The 22603-nt window shown below is 36.9% G+C and overlaps 1 protein-coding gene across 2 annotated transcripts in view; it reads left to right on the top strand.

Moving 5' to 3' along the window:
- Positions 1–5046: 5046 nt before the first annotated feature.
- LOC117316861 overlaps positions 5047–22603 on the top strand; it is a 40646-nt gene continuing 23089 nt past the window's right edge. Inside the window, exon 1 of one of the 2 annotated variants that reach the window (XM_033871644.1) lies at positions 5047–5147. The gene's annotated coding sequence lies outside the window, so the exon portion shown is untranslated. Of the gene's footprint in view, positions 5148–14215; positions 14293–22603 lie in introns of those variants that run through there. The other variant, XM_033871643.1, reaches the window with a different exon arrangement.

Here is a 22603-nt window from a genome sequence, read left to right as displayed (position 1 = left end):
AATAGTAGAGATCTATCAATCGTCAGAGAAATAGAAATAGTAGAGATCTATCAATCGTCAGAGAAATAGTAGAGATTTATCAATCGTCAGGGAAATAGTAGAGATTTATCAATCTTCAGAGAAATATTAGAGGTCTTCCAATCGTCAGAGAAATAGTAGAGATTTACCAATCGTCAGAGAAATAGTAGAGATCTATCAATCGTCAGAGACATAGTAGAGATCTATCAATCGTCAGAGAAATAGTAGAGATTTACTAATCGTCAGAGAAATATTAGAGATCTACCAGTCGTCAGAGAAATAGTAGAGATCTATCAATCGTCAGAGAAATAGTAGAGATTTATCAATCGTCAGAGAAATATTAGAGATCTATCAATCGTCAGAGACATAGTAGAGATTTACTAATCGTCAGAGACATAGTCGAGATCTACCAGTCGTCAGAGACATAGTAGAGAATTACTAATTGTCAGAGAAATAGTAGAGATCTACCAGTCGTCAGAGAAATAGTAGAGATTTATCAATCGTCAGAGAAATAAGCCAGGAGAGATATCCGACTGCTGACGAACAACAAGTTGATATATATATTGAAGAAGTCTTCATGTACTCTGTATATTTCGTTCTCATTCTTAAACACGGGGCTATATTTAGTTATATGATTTGGTATTTTAACTTGGATAAATCAGCAAAAGCCATATTTCCTCACAGATACAAATAGAAACACAACAATTATATGAATGGTCCACAACTGCATATTTGTCGGTCAAGAATCAACGTGTTAATACCGGAAACTTACAAATCAATATGTTTGGAATGAAAACTGAAATAATCAGGACGGGGGTGTTCATAACACGTCTCCCGAGTTTGATTAAGATCAACTTTTAAATTGGTTGTCTTGGTAAAGTTCACTGACATTTTCTGACCTCTAGTTACAGGATTACGTATTCATTGGCATATATATGTACACTGATTTGATTATTGTAAGCTTTCTGAGGACTTTTGCAATTTGTTATTACTATTTTGTAAATACGGGGTGCTAGTGTTGTAGGTGTGTGAAGGACCTCTGATTGTCAAGATATGCATATCATTACGTACAATCTGATCATTATCAATAAAATGAACCATACTCACAGTGTTTTCTAGACTTATTTGTCTTCATGTAAAAATGTTTTTCGTTTAATCGGAATTTTGAAGTTGACAACAGTAAATATGGTGCTTTGAATTTATTAAATCGAAAGTATAAGTATAAATGTAAAGAAAACGTACCATCGGAGAATTAAAGAAAACGCACCATTGGAGAATTAAAGAAAAGTGATTTCCATAAGACTATTTGTAAAAATCTACTCAATCACTTTTTAGCCCACCATCATCAGATGGTGGGCTATTCAAATCGCCCTGCGTCCGTGGTCCGTGGTCCGTCCGTCCCTCCGTCCGTAAACAATTCTTGTTATCGCTATTTCTCAGAAAGTACTAAAGGGATCTTTCTCAAATTTCATATTTAGGTTCCCCTTGGTGCCTAGTTATGCATATTGCATTTTGAGACCAATCTGAAAACAACATGGCCAACAGGCAGCCATCTTGGATTTTGACAATTGAAGTTTGTTATCACTATTTCTCAGAAACTAATGAGAGGATCTTTCTGAAATTTCATATGTAGGTTCCCCTTGGTGCCTTGTTATGCATATTGCATTTTGAGACCAAAGTGAAAACAACATGGCCGACAGGCAGCCATCTTGGATTTTGACAATTGAATTTTGTTATCGCTATTTCTCAGAAACTAATAAGGGGATCTTTCTGAAATTTCATATGTAGGTCCCCCTCAGTGCCTAGTTATGCATATTGTATTTTGAGACTAATCGGAAAACAACATGGCCGACAGGCAGCCATCTTGGATTTTGACAATTGAAGTTTGTTATCGCTATTTCTGAGAAAGCACTGAAGGGATCTTTCTCAAATTTCATATAAAGGTTCCTCTTGGTGCCTAGTTATGCATATTGCATTTTGAGACCAATTGGAAAACAACATGGCCGACAAGCAGCCATCTTGGATTTTGACAATTGAAGTTTGTTATCGCTATTTCTCAGAAACTAATGAAGGGATCTTTCTGAAATTTCATTTGTAGATTCCTCTCAGTGACTAGTTATGCACATTGAATTTTGAGACTAATCGGAAAACAACATGGCCGACAGGCAGCCATCTTGGATTTTGACAATTGAAGTTTGTTATCGCTATTTCTCAGAAACTTATGAAGGGATCTTTCTGAAATTTCATATAAAGGTTCCTCTTGGTGCCTAGTTATGCATATTGCATTTTGAGACCAATTGGAAAACAACATGGCCGACAGCTGGCAGCCATCTTGGATTTTGACAATTGAAGTTTGTTATAGCTATTTCTCAGAAACTTATGAAGGGATCTTTCTGAAATTTCATATGTAGGTTTCCCTCGGTGCCTAGTTATGCATATTGCATTTTGAGACTATTCGGAACACAACATGGCCGACAGGCAGTCATCTTGGATTTTGACAATTGAAGTTTGTTATCGCTATTTCTCAGAAAGTACTGAAGGGATCTTTCTCAAATTTCATATGTAGGTTTCCCTCAGTGCGTAGTTATGCATATTGCATTTTGAGACCAATCGAAAAACAACATGGCCGACAGGCAGCCATCTTGGATTTTGACAATTGAAGATTGTTATCGCTATTTATCAGAAATTGCTGAAAGGATCTTTCTGAATTTCATTTGTAGGTTGCCCTCTGTGTCTAGTTATGCATATTGGATTTTGAGACCAGTCAGAAAACAACCTGGCTGACAGGCAGCCATCTTGTATTTTGAAAATTGAAGTTTGTTATCGCTATTGTACAGAAGGTACTGAATGGATTTTTCTCAAATTTCATATGTAGGTTCCCCTTGGTCCCTGGTATTGCATTTTGGGACCAATCGGAAAACAACATGGCCGACAGACAGCCATTATCGCTAAATCTTAAATTTTATATATAGGTTGCCCTTGTTTGAAAAGTACTAGAGGGCTGTTTCTGAATTTACACAGATTAGTAAGACTTAGAGGAAGGGGAAAGTAGAGAAAAGATCAATCTGACATGGAACCTATAAAGATCATTCAATGGTGGGCGCCAAGATCCCTCTGGGATCTCTTGTTTTTTATTTCGTGTAATATAGATATTTGCACTTGTTGTTTCGTTATGAATCGTGTCCATACTCCTGTGGAAACACTTTGTCGTGATTCATAATGGGAAACTATCACATAGTCGCCTTCATGGCATGCTACGTAGTTTGAAAACCATGTCTGGTCAAAAGACGACATGGGTAAAATAAAGACATTGCTGGTGCTATCGGTCCTAATTCTGCCTAATTTACTTCCATCTCTAGATTAATCAAACGAAGGAAACATTTGATCACAAAATATATTCTTCAAATTATTACGAGTAAATATTGGTCCATGATATGTCATATATAAAAATCCTACCCTCGGGCTGTGGTGATTGATAACGGATCCATCGGGCATTTCAATACCCCTATACAGCAGTCAGCAAGCTGTCATAATCTGTCCATACGGACGGACACAATATCGGGGTTTATCCGCATCTTGGCAGTCTACAATTGTACAAAGTGTCGGGAAACCTGTCCATATATTGGTCATCTAGATCGTGTCAATAAGCTGGGTTTGTCCGTATCTTGACACTATATCGTGTCCGCTATCTATATCTGTCCAAACGGATGGACACATTATCAGGGTTTGTCCGTATCTTGACACTATATCACTATCGTGTCCGCTATCTATATCTGCCATAATCTGTCCAAACGGACGGACACATTATCAGGGTTTGTCCGTATCTTGACACTTTATCGTGCCAGCTATCTGTATCTACCGTAATCCGTCCATACGTCCGGATATATTATCAGGGTTTGTCCGTATCTGTATCTGCCGTAATCCGTCCATACGTCCAGATATTATTATGAGGGTTTGTCCGTATCTGTATCTACCGTAATCCGTCCATACGTCCGGATATATTATCAGGGTTTGTCCGTATCTGTATCTACCGTAATCCGTCCATACGTCCGGATATATTATCAGGGTTTGTCCGTATCTGTATCTACCGTAATCCGTCCATACGTCCGGATATATTATCAGGGTTTGTCCGTATCTGTATCTGCCGTAATCCGTCCATACGTCCAGATATTATTATCAGGGGGTTGTCCGTATCTGTATCTACCGTAATCCGTCCATACGTCCGGATATATTATCAGGGTTTGTCCGTATCTGTATCTACCGTAATCCGTCCATACGTCCGGATATATTATCAGGGTTTGTCCGTATCTGTATCTACCGTAATCCGTCCATACGTCCGGATATATTATCAGGGGGTTGTCCGTATCTGTATCTACCGTAATCCGTCCATACGTCCGGATATATTATCAGGGTTTGTCCGTATCTGTATCTACCGTAATCCGTCCATACGTCCGGATATATTATCAGGGTTTGTCCGTATCTGTATCTACCGTAATCCGTCCATACGTCCGGATATATTATCAGGGTTTGTCAGTATCTGTATCTACCGTAATCCGTCCATACGTCCGGATATATTATCAGGGGGTTGTCCGTATCTGTATCTACCGTAATCCGTCCATACGTCCGGATATATTATCAGGGTTTGTCCGTATCTGTATCTACCGTAATCCGTCCAGACGTCCGGATATATTATCAAGGTTTGTCCGTATCTGTATCTGCCGTAATCCGTCCATACGTCCGAACTCCATGCGTTATGTCCTCATGTTTCGTTGTCGTGTTTTCATCGTCCCCATTCGTATCATCCCCTCTGTCGTCTATTCTATTGTTGAGATCGTGAGAATGTCAACTGTATGACGTCATACAGCCCTAGACTCCTGACTAAGGGAGTTTTTTAAACGTCTATTGGTGATTTTTACGTTATAGAACTGGTGAATATGTACGACTGTACGCAACTGTTATCACCTCAATCTTATCGACTATGATCAAGTGTTTTAGATATTTGTAGCCAGCCAAACGCGCCCACCTGGAACTTGGCAGTGATCGGACCAGTCTAATGTCACTCGATCACACCTTCTGACATATTTCAAAACTAACAAATCGGCGGAGACACGGGCACCGACACCTTAAAGGTAGGTTTATGTGTGTTTTTCAGGTGAAAAGTGGATCTGTTAATTAACACAAAGTTGAGTTAGACGCGTGGACACGAACACACCATTTTGATTCGTTTTCTTTCTTCTGATATTCTATTTTAGTCTTTAATATTTCGGTTTGCGCTACACGTCAAACTGATGCGTTCCAGTTGTATATGTGTGCCTCAATTACAGGTACATGTCAAAGTTACTGTCGAACCTCAATTACAGGTACATGTCAAAGTTACTGTCGAACCTCAATTACAGGTACATGTCTAAGTTACTGGCGAACCTCAATTACAGGTACATGTCAAAGTTACTGTCGAACCTCAATTACAGGTACATGTCAAAGTTACTGTCGAACCTCAATTACAGGTACATGTCTAAGTTACTGTCGAACCTCAATTACAGGTACATGTCAAAGTTACTGTCGAACCTCAATTACAGGTACATGTCAAAGTTACTGTCGACAACGTAGTATGGACAGGCTATGTCAGTCATGGGTTGTATATAGTAACAATACTCGTATCATTGCTATTAATGATTATCTTATCCGATGACTTACTTACCGATATTGTATCTTAACGATGACGTACTTACCGATATTGTATCTTAACGATGGCGCACTTACCGATATTGTATCTCACAAATGTTACATCTTAACGATGACGTACTTACCGATATTGTATCTTAACGATGACGTACTTACCGATATTGTATCTTAACGATGACGTACTTACCGATATTGTATCTTAACGATGACGTACTTACCGATATTGTATCTTAACGATGGCGCACTTACCGATATTGTATCTCACAAATGTTATATCTTAACGATGACGCACTTACCGATATTGTATCTTAACGATGACGTACTTACCGATATTGTATCTTAACGATGACGTACTTACCGATATTGTATCTTAACGATGACGTACTTACCGATATTGTATCTTAACGATGACGTACTTACCGATATTGTATCTTAACGATGACGTACTTACCGATATTGTATCTTAACGATGACGTACTTACCGATATTGTATCTTAACGATGACGTACTTACCGATATTGTATCTTAACGATGACGTACTTACCGATATTGTATCTTAACGATGACGCACTTACCGATATTGTATCTTAACGATGACGTACTTACCGATATTGTATCTTAACGATGACGTACTTACCGATATTGTATCTCACCAATGTTATATCTTACCTGTGACATATCTTACCGGTGACAAATCTTACCGGTGACAAATCTTACCAGTGACGTAACTTACCTGTGACATATCCTACCTGTGACATATCTTACCTGTGACATATCTTACCGGTGACATATCCTACCTGTGACATATCTTATCGGTGACATATCTTACCAGTGACATATCTTACTGGTGACATATCTTACCGATGACATATATTACCGGTGACGCATATTTTACCACTGACATAACTTACCTATGATGTATCTTACCTGTGTCATATCTAACCAGTGACGTATCTTACCTGTGACGTATCTTACCGATGACGTATCTTACCGGTTAAGTATTTTACCCATGATGTATCTTAGAATTGACATTTCTTACCTGTGACGTATCTTACCGATGACGTACCGTACTTTTGACGTATATTACCGATGATATATCTTACCGGCGCCGTATCTACTCTCAAGACGTGTTATTAATGAATTACGATATGAAACCCTACTTCCTCATACATGATTATAAAGTCCATTCTTATGTTATAGTCATTGAAATATAAACCCTGCCAAGTTATGTTTCAATTAAGGTATACACCTGACTACCGGGTGACTTGCCAGTGGTACTCTGTTATATATATAAAAAAAAACATATTTATATACGTAGGTATCTGGGGCGTCATATCACCTCGAGATCTGATATTTAAGTTAACCTTTTCACAGGTTTGTAACAAAAAACAAGATTGTACTCATTTCAGGTTGATGAATTTCGCCATTATGTCTTGTCTAGTTCAATTAAGTTAGACGGACAAATTAATATTGGAGAGGTTAGACGGTAAAATAGATATTGGAGAAATTTGACGGACAAATAAAATTGGAGAAGTTAGACGGTAAAATTACTACAACCTTAGATAATTGTAAGAGCAAATCTATAGTTAGACGGTCAAATTAATATCGGAGAAGTTAGAAGGTGAAATAATTAGTTTAAACATATTTTATTGACATAAAATGACAAAGGGATTAGTCATCAAGTTTTACCAACTTATAAACGACTTCTCCCATAATAATAACACAATAATTAACAATAACATAGTCAAATGGTGGCATATACAAACATTCAAAAATGTGATAAAGAAACGAAAATATAATAATTGACATATCAGAAATAGTATTTTTATAGGAGAGAGAGAGAGAGAGGGGGGGGGGGGGGGGGGCAGGAGGGGGTAGGTACATATAAAGTTAAATGACTGCAGGGTCGACACAGACGTCACAAGTTATTCTGATCGTTATTCGAATCTTTCTGCTGGTACTAAATGTAAAATGTGAAACCATTACACCCTTAGCTAACTGTAAGGACATGTCAGACGGTGAAATTACTACAGCTGTAAGTACAGAGTATTAGAAGCAGAAGGCCGGGAAATGTTATAGAGTATTGTTCAAACTTAAGTTTGACTTTACAGTATACATATTTCGGTAAATTACATCAAGTTATATAGCATAGGTCTGTTGGTCCTTCTGAAGTTTTAGTATTCCAGACCACTATATTTGTCGGGCACTCGTGTTGTTTACACAACATCGCTCTATAAGCCACTCATAATGTTAAACAAAGAGATAGACGCTCTCTATTAAATGGAAATGTAGCCAAAGTAGCTATACACCGACCTTCTCGGAGTCTAAAATGGTTTATATGTTATCGGAGATCAGAATCTACGACTACATAATATAGGTCAATAAATACTCGGCAACAATAAGTTTTTAAGAAAATCCAACTTCTAAGTATTAACATTACACTGATTCAGATTCAGGTATGTCTATCAAAGTGTCACGTATTGATACATCCATTATACAGTATAATAAAATACATCATTAAAACATTAATAAACATCAATACCCAGCCATATTTGGCTCTATATTAACTTAATACTTATAAAAGGGGCGTTTTCAACACACTATCAGTACTGATTGAAATAATGTGCGCTTTTAAACGAATCAATAGAACTCTAAATAAAAGGGGATAAGACCCATAATTGTTTACATAATGTGACAGCTTGATTTTGTCAGCTAAGCTGTCAGATCCACAATTCCAGACATATTGTCGCATTTCGTTGTTCCAGTTCCTTTAATCCAGATTCCGTACAAGTTCCGTCTTCGGATTCGGTTTCGTTAATCCATAGATTAAACAGGTAGGTTCACGAATCCACATGTAAAGTCCGGTTCCAGTAAACACTCACATGACAATTAAGCCGTATAATTTTTATTTCTATTTTCATTTTATCTTTTCTGACTCATATAAATAATACAAAATCAATAAACTTATTTATCTAAGAATTTTTTTTCGAAGGAAACAAGTTTTAACAACTTATGTAATCACTATGAGGCCTGGATGCTAGCGCACATGGGGTCTAACTCATACTATTAACGCACGGTTCATATGCATTTAATTCTAAATTTCCTTTTAAACATCGCAAAATCAATTTTCCAATACGCCAGTTAAATACGACCAGAACAAGTATTGAGATATCTCTTCAAGCGTTCTGGCCTGATTTAGGGCGGGACTGATGTCGATTCATCCAAGACGTCCCTTTAAATCGATCTTTCCCTGTGAAATAGGTATACACCTGCCTACATGGTAGGTACTCAACGCTACCTCTGTAGACAACATGGACCCCTATTCACGTGAGGAAATCAGCTGTAAGGAAACTCCACACAAACATGACTTTGAAATTATTTACGGCATGATTGACAAATTGGTTCATTATCATTGTCCAGAGTTGTCGAACCTTGATATCACGTGATCTGAGATCAATCGGACATGTGTCTTTAAGACGGTACCCGTCCGTTATTACATGTATGTGATCGTTTACTATTCAAATAGATAAAACTGTTGAAATTGATGTTATTTTTTCGGCATAGCCGTATAATATTCTTTTGGCCCTGGATATGACGCGACAGGTGGCGTTACTGGTCAAGATGAAGTATGTGATTGGTCAATGTAGCGGTAAAAGCAAAATGCAGATATGCAGTTAAAAACGAAACAAAGTTAAGATTGATTGCAAGCTGAATAAGCGGATGTATCTTTTCAAATGACACATTAATCAAATTATATTCCTGATTCAATTGCAGTCGTAGTATCACCAAAATGATTCAAACTTATATAATTTTGTTATCCGTTCTGAAACGCATTAGTTCGTTTCACCAGCAGTTTTACATTATAACCAGCAACATTAAAACTATGCCAATTTATCTTTTTTCCAGATATTTCTTGTTTCCAGTAAAACCGTTAAATATCACAGTCACATTTAGACATTTGGACAATCATCCCGACTTAAATAGGGTCAAATTTACGATTTAGTAAGTCGTGCCACAGAGACAGGACCAGTTGTTACCATAATATACCCTACCTTAGAATGGCCGAAACGGGGATAACAACTATAGCCCGTATGTCGGGACCAACTGCGCGCGATGTTTGTGTACGTGCTGCCCAGGCGGATGTCATTTGACACACACAACTCAATCTTCATCAGTTAATCGTCTTGCGAGTGTTTGAATAACACTCGGTGGTCATAATAGATTTCATTTTAAATTAACTTTTATGATTACATAAAGTAATTAAATTATTCGGATAATCCAATACCACACAAAGACATGACGCATTGTGTAAACAAATTCTGGTAAATATTTTTTAAAATTAATTTCAACAAACATCAGCTGCCTGCTCTAATGTTATATGAGTTCCGGAATCATCCTACTCCTTCTCTTAGTGGATTAACAACGAAGTCAATATATTGATGTTTATCAAGTGTAGTATAACAATAAACTAGGAGCCGGACTTAATGATCCGACACTTAATAGATTGTTGAAATTTTTTTTTTGCAAACCGTATGAATCCGCGTACAAAAGTTTGCAAACATTTTTTTTGTTCATACCCCTATGAAACTAAAAAATGATTGACATCAACGCTTATAATCAATTTTTGAAATTGATTTTCAAAATTAAAACATGTTTTATGTACAATTGAACTGATCTTTAAGGGATTTTTTTATCACAAATCAATACGCAATGTCAATGGCCATATTGTGACGTCACATATTTCGCGCCATTTTCGGATTTTTTTTCATAGAGGTATGAAAAATAATCTCAACCGATCAGAAAGCCGCATTTTGCGTACAAACACTGACAACTAATTATTTCAATTAAAAAAAAATCATAATAAATCATAATGTGTGTAAATAAGTCAACCGAACATATGAGTTATCTTCATACATTTCTGCCATCGTACTGATCGCAGTCACCTAGGTTTTAAGCATATGAGTTGAAATTGAATTTTATGCATGCAGATATTGCTTCCTAATGTGGATGAAAAAGATGGCATATCTACCATAAATGGCATAAGAAGAGGCTTGGGACCCCGAGTGTTTATACGTACATGTATTTTGTAAGTAAATAACGACGATATTTGTATATTGTAAATCTATATTTCGTGAATTTAACTCCTTTGACATGTTCGCGAATATGATTTTATGAACGCTGACCTATAGAAATGACTTTCAATTTGCAAATGATGAGTTTTTAGAGTTATGGTTCCGAAGGACTCCTATATCGGTAACCATTAGCTTGGTCACCATTCAAATGTTTATTTTCGTACAAATAACCGGGACGGATTTGAATTAGCGATTGAATCTCTAAGCGTATTAACGCGAATATAAATCCCACGCGAATATAAATCCCACGCGAATATAAATCCCACACGAAATATGAATGATTTACAGTACGGACTGTTAAGTTATACGTATTCATGTTAGAATTTTAATGCAATTCATTAGTTGATGTCGATCCGCTAACTATCCGCGTTTACAACTTTATGAACTACATTCACGAAACTTCGATAAAAATGTTTAGGATATCTTGCCATAATAACATCAGAACAGCTGGCTACAAGCGAGAAATACATCTCGGCTCTAAATGATTTGGTTACTCTACAATCTATTCAGCGTGTAACCGATCCTCATAGAATGAAAAGGTGGCTGTCATTTTCAGTCTCTTGGTCCATTCAGATTTATTCCAACAAATTAGTTTAAACTTATTTTATTGCCAATACGTAGCAAAAGGATTGGGCACAAGTTACATGAACATTAACTTATGTTGAATTATTTTCTACCAGAAAAATTAGAAAATGTGCTCAGACGAAAACCTGTCCTCGGGTATACATCAAATGTCATGATAATACATCTCTTTCAATGTCAGAGATAATGTGGTCGTAGATTTAACTTTCAATGCCAGGAATATGTAGTAATACGTTTAAATGGAATTACCATGAATATCACGTGTTAAATCGCGTTTATTCAAATTATGGTAATCGTCGGAAATTGAATAATTTTAAATGTATTGTTTTGCCTTCGCCAATCAGAAACAAATCAAGGTAATTTATATGTGATAACAGTAAACTGACTTTGAAACATGTATTACATGCACATTTTGGAGTTCACAGGCTATTAAAAGTTAGATTTACACTTAAGGTGATTATTTAGTCTATTGAACTCTTTATGTAATTAGAACACAGTATATATACATATATCACAGAGGAATATAGAAAGACATACACATGTACATGTAGTATGATAATTAAACTGTAATCTGTAAACCTGGAGAATTTAAAAAAGTCTCGAAAACTGAAATATGGATCAGTAGCAATTTACCTATTGGCATCTATCAACTGAATCCCAGAAAAAACACATTGATATACATGTATATTTTTGATATTCATTTTTCTTTCATAGCATACGCCTAATGTTTCTTTATATTTCTTAAATTTATGCATCATTATATACAACAATGGCATTTTCTTTTCATTGTTCCGTTGTGAGGATAATTAATACTGAACAATAAATCAGGGTGATAAGGATCAAGGAGAAACATTTGTATACAATAGACGGGCGCCCATGGAGAAGTCGTTATCCTCAAGGTTTTATAAGTGTGATTAATGGTTAAATCTTTAATGAACAGCGCACTCCACCTTCACATGTCACGTGTCAGACAAAACTCGTGTAATCTATAATCGTTCTCATTGTTATGACCTTATTTTCTACATTGTAACAATCTTTTTTTGATATATTACAAAGCAGTATCGTCCTCAATCAAATATAAATATATGTGACGTCATTCTTTACCATATACGGTATTGACAGTTACTATACATCAACATTATGTGTGTAAAGATGCTATCTATTATTTGTTGAGTCCATCTATATGTTTTGGGTATACATTATTTGTTGAGTCCATCTATATGTTTGGGTATACATTATTTGACACTGTACTGGGGTGGTCGGGTGGCACAGTGGTAACTTCCTTTTCACCTAGGCGATTCCCTGATCGCACGTGAAAAGGTATAGGGTCACCTGCCCGACCACGTGGGTTTTCCCCGGGTACTCCAGTTTTCTCTCACAGTAAGACCCCTCACGCGCCTCCATCCGGGCCAACAAGCGTGATTAATATAAGTTGATATAACTTGTTTCACAATTGTTGTAAAATATATAAAGTTTACAACTAATACCATACTGTTGATTTGTGTTGGAGTTATTTCCCTTGAAAGTTTTCTAATCATTTTTTTTTTCAAATGATTAGGAATATTCCATGTGTAACAAGGTATCCATTGTGACCATAGTCAGCAATTTTCGCAACTCCGACAGTAAACGAATGGAACTCTCTATGATTAAAACTGCGAGATGACATATACATGTGTATCCTTAAATTCTAGACCTTACACACGACATCGAGCCTCGCCTTATAAAAGAGCCGTTAACGATGTGCTTGAATACGTTTAAACTAATGCATAAATATTCATACATTCATAAATATGCAGATACCAGGACAAAAAGGATACAACTGAAAAGAAATCAGTAAAAAATATGTAAGAAATGGGCAATACATTGACATTTACAGTACAAAAGCTTGATAAGATCGAGGCTTTTACTGTTCAAGGATGGTATTTCACCTAAAGGATAATTTGTATCTATTAGCTACACACAAACACGGACCACAGTGCTGCATAGAACTTTAAACAAATCGTAATAGTTACTCCGGCTGTACATCCTGTATTGATTTTACCACGTTTTGTTAAATTGTAGACGGGACGATACATTGATCTATCTGAACTTTTCTCGTCCTATGGCCTTCTGAACAACCTTAGTAACGATGGCACCTAACCAGGCATCCGTCCGAGGCAGGTCAAACTCACAACTAAGTAGGAACTCTTTTCTAGAAAGTATATTACTCGTCAAACATATTACAGTGGTCACATGTAAACCTCACACCAAACAAAGTACACCTGGTCACAACTAAACCTCACACCCAACAAAGTACACCTGGTCACAACTAAACCTCACACCTAACAAAGTACACCTGGTCACAACTAAACCTCACACCTAACAAAGTACACCTGGTCACAACTAAACCTCACACCTAACAAAGTACACCTAGTCACAACTAAACCTCACACCCAACAAAGTACACCTGGTCACAACTAAACCTCTCACCTAACAAAGTACACCTGGTCACAACTAAACCTCACACCCAACAAAGTACACCTGGTCACAACTAACACCGCACAAAGTACACTTGATGACATGCACATCTTTCGCCCAATAAATTACTCTGTGGTCAGACCCTAAAACTTCAAGCTAACCTAACCGCCGTTGTGTCCTATACTGCGATACATCATTATTTCCTATATACTATCATACCACCATGTCCAATAGCAATCAATGATGTACGGGTAGTTGTTTGTTATCACAATTTTTACCGTGACGAGCCTCTACCTGCTCAGATAGGCCACGTGACCACAGGTACATGTAAGACCATACATACACTTATTACACCTGTATTCATACGAGCGGCTCTCATTGCCTTTACTTGGATCTATTGCCTCGCACCTGGATCATACAGGTAAGAAATTATACATTTTACAGGTGAGCTCTAATGATGTAATTATAAGCAGGTGTCCAGCTTTATATCAAATTAATACAATATATTGTCTTGCTGCAGACAATGCTAAGAAAAGTTGCATGCACCTGAGTTTTACAATCGATGAAGTATAATTTTAAGTAGTTTAGTTTAAGCAATGACTTATTAAATAGTTTCACAACCTACATAATTTCAAGTATTTTCAATGGAAATATTGAAAAACAAACTTAGATCTGATATTAATTTCTCCCACAAGAATTTAAATTCTGTATAAAACGTGCGCACGCTGATACATCGGATAAGTTGCTTAACAATTTTCGGAGAAACATATTATTTGAAATAGTCTAGAAATTAAAAAAAATGTATCTTATATATTCATGGCAGTAAACACAGAATCCTAAATAAAGACATAAAAACGAGGCTAAATTATTTCAAATTAAAGCATATCCTGTTTCTATAAAGAGGGAGATGGGATTTAAACAAAACTTAACCCATGATTGCACTTTAGAAACTTGATATTATAGTGTCACGCCGTGTAAACCTATGACGGCCGATTTTGGTCGATGGACGAGAGATTAATCTGGGTAAATCAAATTAAGTATCCCCAATATATCCCTGGCCAAAGGCGGACGAACGTGTCCGCAGCAGTGGACATACGAATTTATCTGTAACCGCCAACAGACGAATGTGTCTGAAATAAAAGACAGTCAAATGAACCCGTAACACAAGACAGACGTATGTATCCGTAACAGCGGACATACGAATTTATCTGTAACTGCAGACAGACGGAGCAGAAGCCATATGTATGTATCCGCAACAGAAGACAGACGTATGTATCCGTAACTGAAGGCAAACCAATGTGTCCGTACCAGAAGACAAATGTATTTTTCCGTAACAGAAGACAAATTTATATGTCCGTAACAGAAGACAGCCAAACGAGTCCGTAACAAAAGGCAGACATATGTGTCTGTAACAGAAGACAGACATATGTGTCCGTAACAGAAGACAACGTATGTGTCTGTAACAGAGGATATACATATGTGTCTGTAACAGAAGACAGACGTATGTGTCTGTAACAGAGGACAGACGTATATGTCTGTAACAGAGGACAGACGTATATGTCTGTAACAGAGGATATACATATGTGTCTGTAACAGAAGACAGACGCATGTGTCCGTAACAAAAGACAGATGTATGTGTCTGTAACAGAAGAGAACGTATGTGTCTGTAACAGAAGACAGACGCATGTGTCCGTAACAAAAGACAGATGTATGTGTCTGTAACAGAAGACAACGTATGTGTCTGTAACAGAAGACAGATGCATGTGTCCGTAACAGAAGACAGACGTATATGTCTGTAACAGAGGATATAAATATGTGTCTGTAACAGAAGACAGACGCATGTGTCCGTAACAAAAGACAGATGTATGTGTCTGTAACAGAAGAGAACGTATGTGTCTGTAACAGAAGACAGACATGTGTCTGTAACAGAAGACAGATGTATGTGTCTGTAACAGAAGACAACGTATGTGTCTGTAACAGAAGACAGACATATGTGTCTGTAACAGAAGACAGACGTATGTGTCTGTAACAGAAGACAGACGTATGTCTGTAACAGAAGACAGACGTATGTGTCCGTAACAGAAGACAGACATATGTGTCTGTAACAGAAGACAGACATATGTGTCTGTAACAGAAGACAGACATATGTGTCTGTAACAGAAGACAGACATATGTGTCTGTAACAGAAGACAGACGCATGTGTCCGTAACAGAAGACAGACATATGTGTCTATAACTGATGACATATGACTTTATACATACAAAGCTTTTACTATATGTAAAATGAAATAGTTTATTGAATACCACTACGAACAGACTATATCTAGGTTTACGATTTGCATTTAATTAAATCGATACAGTTTATAACCACACTGATACATTTACCGCCCTACAATATCTAAACTAATTTATTATCTATTGTAACTGACACGACGGGGCCATTTTATACAGCATTATAGCATATAATGGCCACACCCGCTTTAAATGGCATCAGTAATTTAAAATGTAAAGTTGATGCGGTGTTAAGAGTGACGACCATCAGATTCGATGCGTCACTTTGAGATCTAACGATACATTTGTAAATTAGTAATGAATTAAATATACCGTCAGATTGGCCAGATTAACAGCTCAAAACAGAATTCGTGTCTGTTCATTTTGCGATAGTTGGTTGTTTATTTCATTAACATTATACATTTGTCGAGTATAGTTTAACAATGCGTGATAATTAGTCATTTAGGTCAAACTTTAACATTTTATTATCTATGTCGATGATTTTTAATAAGGTTTAATTCTAACCCTAAATATTGATATCGTTTTTATCAATTAAAGTTTTTGTCACGGCTAATTTTAACGCAGAAAATATTAATTACAAATGCTAATAGAGCTAATCTGTTTGTATACTATATGTGATGTACGATTTATACGATATCGGTGTAATTAACGACACGGTAATTATTACTCGTTTGAAGTAGAGGACAAACACATCACATTCTATGCGTACCGTGACCGCCGACAACTCGCTTTTGTACAAAATAACGTGATATGTATTAATGATTGAAATGTGACGTCGATAGATTTCAAGTACTTGGTACCAAAAACTAAGTTGTTCCCTAAATGTTTCTGATAACCATGTGCCCCCTTTTCTCATCAAAAAACGGAAGAAAAAGAGAAATAACAAGATACAAATTGTACTTGTATTTTTAAATTCAAAACAAAAAATGATTTGTAATGATAAAAACAATATGTAGATCTAACTGAAGATTATCAATATAAACTGGACGATTTGTGATTGACAGATTTGAACGGAAATTATGCATTGCGTATCATGGATAGAATTTACATTTAAGTCCATCTTATTTTAGAATGTCGTTAATTTTGGTTCCTACTGGGCAAATCTACTTGGTGAATCCTAGTGTGAACGAGTGAATGTTTTAACCCACTCTTCTATCAATTAAAAAAAAAAAAAAAAAAATCTGATGATTCATCAAATCCATAAATTATTAATTTTCTTCTCCTTTATCAAAATATCCTCGTCCTCGTTGTATATCCTGCAACAATACACGAATCATCGTTAATTATTTCTTAAATAAATGTACCAGTGAGTTGTTTTTTTGTGTGAGATAGAATTGTTGGAATTAATTGCTATTTGAAATGTGACGTTAATGAATTACGATTCTCGTGTAATTAGTCGATAATGTGGTTATTAATCTACTGATATGAGGCGTAGAACTGTTGTTAGTTAGGATTCCACCACACCACTACTCGGATACAATGCTATTGGCAGATGAGGCTCCCTAAAAGAATTGTCATCACACTGATAGGGTGACAGTCCTTTACTTGGTCATAGTTCCTTCAGGTCCAGCTTTCATTATTATTTATCAATTTAAGGAAATCCATGAACTGAAATTTCCTATAGAATAACAGTAATACAGAGGTAAAATCCTTAGCTAAGATTTCCCCTTCAACCTCATAACGCTTTCCTATGGTAAGTTAAAAGTTGAGGAGATTCCTTGAATTAAGGATATTGGAGAAACTGGGGCCAGGAAACCCTTAACATCTAATTGTCCATAGCATTACTGGTTTGCCTGAATAATTGCAGTCACAAGTGTTGTCTTCGGAAGTAGCACGACGAGAAAGGGGACATTTTGGACATGAGAGAGCCGGGACTATTGACATACATATGTCGTCCTTGGGTATACTGGCTCAGAATGTATTCAGAGAAAAATAAAACATTGTCATAAAAATGTAAAATACCTAACGACAGTCACATTTAGAGATATAGTTTACAGGTTAAGTGTAATTTGACCAAACCTAATACCTACCCGTCAATGGCGGTTCGATCGTATGTCTTTGATGTTGACCGCGTGTCGAAATATCGTTGAAAATGCCTTTATGTACTGTGTAGATCGTCGGCCGTCATAAATAAATCATAATCTAGTGTAAGCTATTAAGTTGTTTCTACTAAATAATGACATGAAGAAAAGTGTTGAAAGATACTATAAACTAAGTTTTATATCACTTGCTTATACATATAAGGTAGCCGCTTCTTACCAACTATCCAGCATATGATGATATACTTATCTTTTATTTCTGTGGAACGTCTGCATTATTTGAGAGCAACAGCAAATAGAAAATACCGATATGTAAACGAAATCATTGTTCTCCATAAAATAGGTAAAACGAGAACAAAATATGAACAAAATATAGATTCAAAATGAGACCATGAAGTACAAGGGGCATTAGGTCCAGATGTTCAGTAAGGACAAGCGTCCTGTACGTGCTTCATCGACGGTGCCCGCTGTACAAATCTAGGTCACGGCCCGAGTAGGTCATGGGTATGGACATGTATGCTTAGTCTTTATGAAAAAATGATTTATTATTTATTTATTATAAAGACAGATATTTTGAAAGTGCTACTTTTCACAAGTTGTACGAGTTGTCATTTAATATACAAACATTTAGATATTTGAAATGATACCCAATAAAGGATTTAAAACAAATATTTGTTTCCTTGAATGAAAACGTTTCAAAAAAGCTTAAATTTTGAGGACTACTTACACCTATAAGTATACGTAAACAAACCCAATAGTTAGATACCACGCGGTATGGCTATGTTTTCTTTTATCCTTTGAATACTTCTGGTTTTCAGAATAACACCCGGATTACCTCCCTTGGGTTTTGATAATAATGACTCTGATTTATGAGTTTTTATATCATAAGTAGCTGTCAAATAGAAACAGCTTGATATCATTTGGGTGTCTATAGTTTTATAAGCCGATAGAGATTATGGGAGCAAACAAGTACATATGTATATAATCTACAATCCTAAAGCCTTTAATTACACATCTTATCGCTAACAAAGCGTATTCATGACACCTACAGGTATATAATGTTTCACACCTCTCTGTAGAAAATACCGAAAATGACATCACAAAAGCATATAGTTTCATGTATGCATTTATACAACAATACAACGTATAATTACTTTGTCAGTCAGAGGCCGCGATGGTTAAGGTGTCCCGACACTTTATCACTAGCCCTCCACCTCTGGGTTGCGAGTTCGAAACCTACGTGGGGCAGTTGCCAGGTACTGACCGTAGGTCGCAGGTTTTTCTCCGGGTACTCCGGCTTTCCTCCACCTCCAAAACCTGACACGTCCTTAAATGACCCTGGCTGTTAATAGGACGTTACATAAAACAAAACAAATCAGTCAGGCCCCAGTTTTATCAGGGTACGTAGACCAATCCCTGACTTCCCTAGGACAGCATTATCAGATTCAAGGGACAACTCGTCGTTAAGAAAATTTCCTTAAATTCTGTAATGCTCGACCATGGAAAATTCTAAATTAATCTAAGTTAAGTAATATTGATTAAACTGGGATCTGGCTATGTCAGAATAGCCTTTAATATGTTTGGTGTCTCCGGAAAAAAAAACACAAAGTCCATTAACACTGAGGGAAGCAAAGGTAAAATGTAAACGATGTAATGCAGAATTAACCAAACAACTAAGGGTACCACAAACACGTTTTAACTGTATTAATTGAGCTAATTGAAAAGAATAGCTGGATTTTGAAATGTTTGTGTGTGGGCATAGGGATGAAGTACAATAGGACAAATGGTGTCTTTCTTTTTAAACCACATCCAGCAACACTTCTGTAAAAAATATCCCCTGCACTTCCAGTATACCTGCAGGTTCATCTCCTCATATTATAATACTCTTTTTGGCTATACACGTACTTTTGGGTAAATATGTAAGTAAAATAATTTCTGAAGAATTTTAAAAACAAAAATTTGTCATATTATCGTTTGTAGAAACATTACTAGAAAGATTTTGTTTTTGAGTATAAATGTTTTGTTTTTTTCATGGAGGCAACCGATGACTGCTTAACTCAAAATGTCTCGATGTAGGGGAATGGTCGACTTTTTACCAGGGGGTGTCTCGGTGTAGGAATGGTCGACTTCCTGTTTACCAGGGGGTGTCTCGGTGTAGGAATGGTCAATAGTTTATTAGGAGCCCCACTCGATTTGCACTCTTCTCCTTCTAGAATAGATCTTCCGGTCACTCGATTTGTAGCTCTTCTGCTTCTGGAAGATCTTCTACCTCTTCTGTCTCAAAGTTAGAAGATTTATCTTCCAAGATGGCAGCGATCATGTTTTAAGTGTAGAGTAATGAGTTTCACTAGAGAAGGATGTATGACACATACATGCACATATTTGTGTCATAGTGTTTGAGAAAACTTAAAAACTTGTTTGTTTTGGGTTATATCCTTCCGGTTTACTCGATTTACATATAACGGAATGCAGTCTTCTTAGAAAGCTTCTCTTCTGAGAAGAGTGCACATCGAGTGGGGCTAGGAGATGTCTCGGTGTAGGAATGGTCGACTTCATGTTTACCAGGGAATGTCTTGGTGTAATAATAGTCGACTTTCAGTATACCTGCAGGTTCATCCCATCATATATAATACTCTTTTTGGCTATACACGTACTTTTTGGTAAATATGTAAGTAAAATAATTTCATGACAAATTATCAAAACAATAATTTGTCATATTATCGTTTGTAGAAACATTGCTAGAAGGATTTTTTAAAAAGGATAAATGTTTTTTATTCATGGGGGCAACCGATAACTGCTTAACCCAAAAATCGCAATTATTATTTATCAGGGGAAGTCTCGGTGTAGGGGAATGGTCGACTTTTTTACCAGGGGGTGTCTCGGTGTAGGAATGGTCGACTTCCTTTTTACCAAGGGATGTCTTTGTTTAGGATTTGTTTGTTTGTTTGTTTTTGTTTAACGTCCTATTAACAGCCAGGGTAATTTAAGGACGTGTCAGGTTTTGGAGGTGGAGGAAAGCCGGAGTACCCGGAGAAAAACCACCAACCTACGGTCAGTACCTGGCAACTGCCCCACGTAGGTTTCGAACTCGCAACCCAGTGGTGGAGGGCTAGTGATAAAGTGTCGGTACACTTTAACCACTCGGCCACCGCGGCCCCATTTTTGTTCTTTGTTTAGGAATGATCGACTTCCTGTTTACCAGGGAATATCTCGGTGTAATAATGGCCGACTTCCTGTGTACCAGAGAATGTCTCGGCAGAGGGACGGTCGACCTCATTATTATCGGGGATTATGTAGGAAATGATATTTTGGTGTAAATATAACTCGTTGATGGTCGCTTACATGCAATGTCTACTTAAGTCATACAGTGATCACTAAGCCTGACTTGGAAGTGAAATTGAATATCAATCATACATCGATTGATTGTGTCTCATTTCATGTTTTCTGTTTTTATATACGTATCATACATATATACTAACCAATCGATCAGTCTTATAATGATTTCAATCGAAATGAAACAATATTTGTGTGGTAATTCCTTATGTTAAATTGATTTATCTTAAACTTTTTATATGAAGAGGGGTTAATTCCAGGTCAGCCTAGCTATGCAAACGTCACCTGTCCGTTATACCTTGTAGTGCCTACTTGTATTTAAAACACACACGTATACATGTTTAACTGATTTGTCGGACGTTTAAATTTATGTTTATCGTCCTCTTTCAATATTCAAATAACTGACACGTTTCCTTTTGTCAATACACACACGACAAACTAGTTAATATATATAAGAATCTCTACTACGTAATATATAATAAAAAAAAACATAGAAAACAACTAAGTATCGGTACATTTAAATCCCAGTATATCTACATATCGTATTTCTTCTGAGCCCCGCTATATAGGCTATCAACAGGTACAGAGGAAGTTAGAGTCGGCTGGGGTACAACACGTACCCTACTGTATACCTGTCGGGAGGAGGATACAGTCGGCTGGGGTACAACACGTACCCTACTGTATACCTGTCGGGAGGAGGATACAGTCGGCTGGGGTACAACACGTACCCTACTGTATACCTGTCGGGAGGAGGATACAGTCGGCTGGGGTACAACACGTACCCTACTGTATACCTGTCGGGAGGAGGTTACAGTCGGCTGGGGTACAACACGTACCCTACTGTATACCTGTCGGGAGGGGGTTACAGTCGGCTGGGGTACAACACGTACCCTACTGTATACCTGTCGGGAGGGGGATACAGTCGGCTGGGGTACAACACGTACCCTACTGTATACCTGTCGGGAGGGGGATACAGTCGGCTGGGGTACAACACGTACCCTACTGTATACCTGTCGGGAGGGGGTTACAGTCGGCTGGGGTACAACACGTACCCTACTGTATACCTGTC

The sequence above is a fragment of the Pecten maximus genome, chromosome 18 (genome assembly GCF_902652985.1).
Source record: "Pecten maximus chromosome 18, xPecMax1.1, whole genome shotgun sequence".
NCBI lineage: Eukaryota > Metazoa > Mollusca > Bivalvia > Pectinida > Pectinidae > Pecten > Pecten maximus.
Note: the sequence above shows the minus strand (reverse complement) of the source record. Positions and strands in the feature narration are given on the sequence as shown.